General features: G+C 32.5%; 1 pseudogene; it reads right to left on the bottom strand.

The window, feature by feature from the left end:
* Positions 1 to 6,881: 6,881 nt before the first annotated feature.
* LOC145242510 (U2 spliceosomal RNA) lies at positions 6,882 to 7,009 on the bottom strand (annotated as a pseudogene).
* Between the last annotated feature and the right edge of the window lie 254 nt (positions 7,010 to 7,263).

Raw genomic sequence — 7,263 nt, 5'->3', positions numbered from 1 at the left:
GTCATGATTTAGTTTTGCAAAGTAAAAGGGGAAAACAACAACATTAATGCCTGGGTTGTGTTTTCCGTGATAGAGGCGTTAATTGAATTTTGAAATAAAATACGCATGAAATATGTTTGAACGGCAAATTACAACGCAATATTATGAAAATAACCACATATTTACTTATTTAAAATTAATATTTCGGCACTATACGCCATCTTCAGAATTATATATATTTTTTCTCGCCATGAGGTTAAATTGAAGTAAAAAAACACTTAATAAAGAGTCCACGTATTGTTGTCTGCACAAAGCTTCTTTCTTAGAACTGCACGCCTGTGGAACTCTGTTCCGTCTGCCTGCTTCCCACCTGACTACAACTTGGATGTCTTCAAGTCCAACGTTAACAAATTCCTAATGAACCGCCCTCTTAAGTAAACACTTCATTAAATCTCCACACTTATGTACTGTACTTGCAATAACCCCTATCCCTGAGTGGCTTCTTGATAAATGGTGACCACCGTGTAAAAAAAAAGTATTATTTTGAAATGCCGGGAGAATGCCTTGGCGAATGCGATATGAAAATCAGAGTTGTATTTTCTGTGATAGAGGTGTTTATTGGATTTTAAAATAAAATGCGTATGAAATATGTTTGAAAGCCAAATTACAACGCAATATTATGAAAATAAACAAATGTGTACTTGTTTAAAATTAATATTTTTGCGCTATACGCCATCTTCAGAAGTTTATTTTTTTTTTTCTTGTCGTGTTGTTAAATTGAAAAAAAAACATTTAGTAAAGAGTTCACGTGTCGTTGTCTGCGGTGTTATTTTGAAATGTCGGAAGACGCTTCTATCACCGGAAACACAATCCTAACTTTCATCTCACGTTTGCCAAACGTATTATCCCGGCATTTCACAATAACACCGCAGATTTTATTTTAACAACAATGTTTGGTGCATTTTATGTTAGAAATATGGAAAGAATAGCGAATAATAACGTTAATAAACGACAGAGTGAGAGATATATTGTAAGAGAAATGGTATGATGTGAATAATTAAAAGAGAAAGAAGTGGAAAATATGAGATAGAAAGAAAAAACACAGAAGCGAACTCAAAACTGGAGAAGAAAAAGAAATGAATGGCGAAGAGAGGGAAACAGTGACATCTGACGAGTATTGAGCACAATTTACTCTCGCTCTCTCTCTCTCTCTCTCTCTTTCTATCTCTCTCTCTCTCTCTCTGCATGCGGCCAAATTCGAACGTACTTGGAAGAATGAAGGCTTTATTCAACTAGATGATCGTTCAGTGGTACGAAAGCACAAAATGTAAAAAAGAGTTATTTATATTTTTAGTGCATCGATTAATCATGCGAAACATGTAGATGATTCTTTAGCATATGTTATCCATTCAGTCGCTTCTACTAGACTATCTACTCTCAGAATAATGTTGTCCTTTATCAGGGTCTGATTTTCTTGTGATAAAATAGATCCGCAGAACTAGACATTCTATATCGAAACGAAAAATAAATATCCTATCATCAGTCTGGAAGGATTTTTATCACATTAACTCTGAGTTTACTCTAATCTGCATTAACATCGAAGAATAAACTATTGTGAATCTCTATTTTTCATGCGTTTACATTAGATGTAATTTGCTAAAAGTTCAGCAATAAGTCAATTTAATCCCAATAAAATTTAAATTCAACCTTTGTGCAGTTTATAGATAGAATTATCAAGTTAAATTTTGTTTACTAAATTGTTACGTGAAAGTACATATTAATTTAAAAGTCCACCCTACCCATGTTGGGAGATGTTTTTTTCTAAATAATAATGTTGAACGTATATATAAGTTTTCTCGCTTGCATTTCAAATACTTGTTAAAATCATACATACACCTGACAATTCTTTTGTCGTTATACTCCAAATCAACACGGATACGAATTTATCAACATATAAGTTTTATTTATAATTAAGCTTTTGCATCGACAAATAGGGGGACATTAGTTATAGGGGAGGGTTAGTATGTGACGGCAACGGCTGAGAAAATGTTAGTCATCCTCGACGACTGTCGGTCTTCTGTCTTCGCTCTCTTATTCGTTGTTTATGTTATCTGCCTTATGTAGGCATCAACCGGCATTCCTGGAAATGTAAATATTAAAATATTACATTCTTCTTTTTTATTTAGCGGTGTGCAATTCATTAACTCCCGACCTTGAATATAAACATTTCTTTGTTTTCGTGATAATTACAATTCAGGTCATTTTATGAGACACAAAAATGTGGATCCAATATTCATCTGGAACGTACCTGTGTGCAAATCTCAGCTTTTATCGGCGTCGGTCCGGCTCCATATCCAACAATAATGCTATTATTTCAGCACGCACAAATAGTCAAATCTTTTTTATGCCACGTGGTTAATTTAACCACTGAATTGATTACGTTATATATGGAATTACAACGCCCACACTAAACGGGCGAAACTCTTACATGAAAAGGGAACAGACCCAGTAAGTAAAAGGAAAAATTAGATAAGTTTGAAAATGATATTTAGAAAAGGTTAGAATCGAACCCAGTAAGAAAAGTTAAAAAAGAATACATATTGCAATCCTAGGAATGTAGAACGATTGTCATTGTTCTTGGAAATAACTAAATATTATTCATCTCAGAGTTGATATGAGCAATGCAGTTTAGTAATGATGCTGAATTAAATAGGTCATAAATGAAACAATTCAATTCAGGAATTTCTTTGTGTGCCAAAAGCGTGTGGAATTATCTAAAATCCACGTTAATGAATTTCACGTGGCGAGTCACGCATTGATGTCATAAAGAAAGGAAAATCTCAATATATTGAGACAGGGTTCGAAGTTAGAGGCAGAGTCAGAGCCAGACAGTCAGAGAGCGACTTAGTCAGAGTTGAGTCGATCAGCTGACGCCGTTGTAGGGTGGAGGTGAGACCATGTAATCGTAAGAGCTTGAGTTTCTGATTAAGCAATCAACCAGCTGGTAGAATAAAAGAATCATCATTAAGGCTATGACAACAGAATATTTTTTTCATTGTTTTGACTCTCCAGTGTGTATCCGTTGATCTCTTATACGCTTTTATATAGAGTGATGTGATTCTAGGTTTATTAACTGTGTCTAACTGTGAAAGATATATACCTAAAAGTTAAAAATATGATACGAATATTCTGTTGTCATTGCCCTAATCATCATATATTTGTAAACTGTTTGTCTTCGTCGTCGTCATTAAAACTGAAAGGTAAATGTGTTTTCTCTATAATCTGTAAATGAACTATTGTATAACTCCCCCTCCCAAGTATTATGTGTACCCAACACCATCATCTCCCCTCTATATGTTAACAGGAACAGGAACTGTTGCATCATATCACCTTAGCACCGTATTAATAATAATAATAATAATAATAATAATAACTAACGGGACCTGTGGAAATGCCACAGCAGCATTTTTCATATGTAATATATTGTAGCTGGGCATGCTGTGGGCGTTCTGTTCAGCATGGATGAAGGCACAATCATATTAATCTTGTTTTTATTAAAACTGTATCGCTCGCTTACTAAAATAATAACTTTGATATATTTCCTGGGCTGATGATTTCATTACAAACACACCGGTCAATTAACTCACATTTTATCATTTTTCATAATTATTGAATATGTTACTATGTTCGGCAATAATTTTTCATAATTTCAACACACATTATCGCCCCTCCCTTTACTAAAATATTAAATTTGATATATTGTATCGGCTGATTATTTTATAAAAAAAAATACAACTACCAATTAACTCGCATTTTAGTCATTTTAATAATTCTTGGATATGGTACAACTTTTGACAATAATTGTTCATCAGTTAAACTCACCATATCGGACACCTTACTAAAATAATAACTTTGATATATTGTCTAGGCTGATTATTTCATTACAAAAACACACATCAATCAACTCATATTTGGTCATTTATTCGTAATTCTTAGATATGTTACTAATTTCGACAATATGTTTTTATAATTTAAACCAACGTTGTCGCCCAACCTTACTAAGATAATAACTTTAATATATTTGCTTGACTGATTATTTCATTACAAACACACTAATCAATTCACCTCCATTTCATGATTTTTCATAATTCTTGGGTATGTTACAAATTTCGACAATCATTTTTCATAATTTATACCCACATTACCGCCCCCTCCTTAATAAAAGAATAACTTTTAAATATTGTCTGGACTTATTATTTTATTACACACACACTAATGCATGAAATCACATAAAATCATTTTTCATAATTCTTGGATATGTTACTTATTTCGACAATCATTTTTCATAATTTTAATCCACATTTTCGCCCTTCTCTCTTTACTAAATAATAACTGTGATATATTTTCTAGGCTGATTATTTCCTTACAAACACACCAATCAATTAACTAATATTTCGTCATTTTTTCGTAATTCTTGGATATGTTACTAATTTCGACAATATTTTTTCATAATTAAAGCTCCCCTTATCTCCTTCCCCTTTACTTATACAATAACTTTGATATATAGTCTAGGCTGATTATTTTATTATAAACACACCAATCAATTAAATCACATTTCGTCATTTTTCGTAATTTTTGGATATGTTACTAATTTCGACAATCATTTTTTATAATTTAAACCATCCTCGTCGCCCTCTCTTAATAAAAAATTACTTTGATATATTGTCTGGGATGATTATTTCATAAAATCACAACTATCAATTAACTCACACTACATAATTTTTCTTAATTCTTGGATATGTTACTCATTTCAACTATTATTTTTAATATTTTAACCCACATTATCAAACCCCCCCCACTACTAAAATAACAACTTTGATATATTATCTGGGATGATTATTTCATTTCAAACACACCAATCAATTAACTCACATTTCGTCATTTTTCATAATTCTTGGATATGTTACTAATGTCGACAACAATTTTTCATCATTTATACCCACATCATCGGCTGCCTTACTAAAATAATTACTTTGATATATTGTCTGGTCTTATTATTTCATGGCATTAAATAACATATTATCATTTTTCATAATTCTTGGATATTTCGACAATTATTTTTCATAATTTAAACCATCCTTATCGCCCTCTCTTACTAACATAATTACTTTGATATATTCCCTGGGCTGATTATTTTATTATAAACACACACTCGATTAACTCACATGAAATCTTCGTTCATAATCCTGGATATGTTATTAATTTCAACAATAATTGTTATAATTAAAAACCCACATTATGCCTCTCCCTCCTACTTATATAATATATTTGATATATTGTCTGGGCTGATTATATCATTACAAACACACCAATCAAGTAACTCACATTTCATCATTTTTTCATAATTCTTGGATATGTTACTAATTTCGACAATAATTTTCATAACTTTAACTCACTATGTCGCCTCCCCCATTACTTAAATAATAACTTTGATATATTGCCTTGGCTGAGTATTTCATTACAAACAAATCAATCAATTCTGGGTATTATCATAGTATATATGTTTCACCTATCTTATCCAATCCCGGGTGACGCCGTATATTCTGCTAATATATATTGTTCACCTATCTCATTCGATCCCGGACGACGCTGGGTATTTTTCTACTATATTTTTCCCCCTATCTCATCGACGCTTTCTGATAGTATATATTTGCACGTCTTATTCAATCCCGGGACTGACTTCATGTCCGCCACCCCACTGTTGAAAATATACATTAAATAAAGTAATGTTTTAATCATAAACTGTTTCAGCCATTTCCGGGACTGACTTTATATCCCCCAACCCACTGCTAAAAATATACATGAAATAATGTAATGTCTAAATAGTAAACTGTTTCTGCGATTTCCAGGACCGACTTTATATCCCAAACTCACTGCTAAAAATATTCATGTAATAATGTAATGTCTAAATAGTAAACTGTTTCAGCCATTTCTGGAACTGACTTATAATCCCCACCACACTGTTGAAAATATACATGAAATAAAGTAATGTATAAATCGTAAACTTTTTCATCCATTTCCGGGACTGACTTCTTATCTCCCATCCTACTGTTAAAAATATACATTAAATAAAGTAATGTCCAACACGTAAATGGTTGCAGCCATATCCGGAACCGATTTCATATTTCCCACCCCAATGTTAAAAATATGCATTAAATAACGTACTGTGTAATGCGTAAACGATTTCACCCATTTTCGGGACTGATTTAATATCCCCCACCCCACTGTTAAAAATATACATGAAATAAAGTAATGTTTAAATCGTAAACGGTTTGAGTAATTTCCGGGACTGACTTCATATACCGTAACCCACTGCTTAAAATATACTTGAAATAAAGTAATGTTTAAATCATAAACTGTTTCAGCAGCTTTTCGAAACTAATACATAAAAACATTAACACGGTTAGAGATTAGGCAACCATTGCTTCAACACGAATTTCTGAGTGTAGTATCAGTTTCAGCATTCAAGTGACTTAAATCCCCCCTTTTTTGGTCATTGTTAATGGAGGAGAAATCCTTCATTACTGATACAATTTTAATTTTGTTACCACAATGCCCCTTTTGGGGAGCTGGTTTTCCCCTAAATTTTTAACCGACCTCATGTCCAATTCCGTCCTTGTGGGGAGGCAAATAAACAAAAAAAATCAGAACGGACATTTTCCAGGGCATTTTATAATTAATCAGAAGTGGCATTTCCAGGGCATTTTGTAATCAAATCAGAAATAACTTTTTCCAGTTACTTTTTTTAATATTAAAACTTTGTTACATTAAACATAGTACCTATTCACAATGCCTCCCCACGGGACAGACTTAGACACCAGGGTCGTTTTTTAATGTGGAGAAAAAATTGTCTTAAAAATTGTCTTAGTCGTAAAGGATTTCTCTTCCACTGAGAGAGAAGAAATTGAAATGTAGCACCTGAAGAACAGATACTACACTTTGATCTTAGCCAAAAGGCCAAGAAAAACAAATCATTTTTATTAGCTTTGCCTAAACAGCGACACCAATTTTTTTTTTAAATATTTCAATTTCAAGGGTGACAAAGGTTTATTTGGAATATTCATTCCACTTTCCATTTTTAGGGATGCACAGCATGATAACGGATGGAGCGATAAGCGTAATAATATAATGATAATAATAAACAAATAAGAATTGTCATTGTTGTCGCCGTTTACGCCGTTACACAAACGTTGTCGTCGCTGTGTAACAGTGTCACATAAATGA

This window comes from Euprymna scolopes, chromosome 2, assembly GCF_053919585.1.
Source record: "Euprymna scolopes isolate OS-2025 chromosome 2, ASM5391958v1, whole genome shotgun sequence".
Classification (NCBI taxonomy): Eukaryota; Metazoa; Mollusca; class Cephalopoda; order Sepiida; family Sepiolidae; genus Euprymna; species Euprymna scolopes.
The sequence above is the reverse complement of the archived record's forward strand: the minus strand, read 5'-3'. Positions and strand labels throughout refer to the sequence as shown.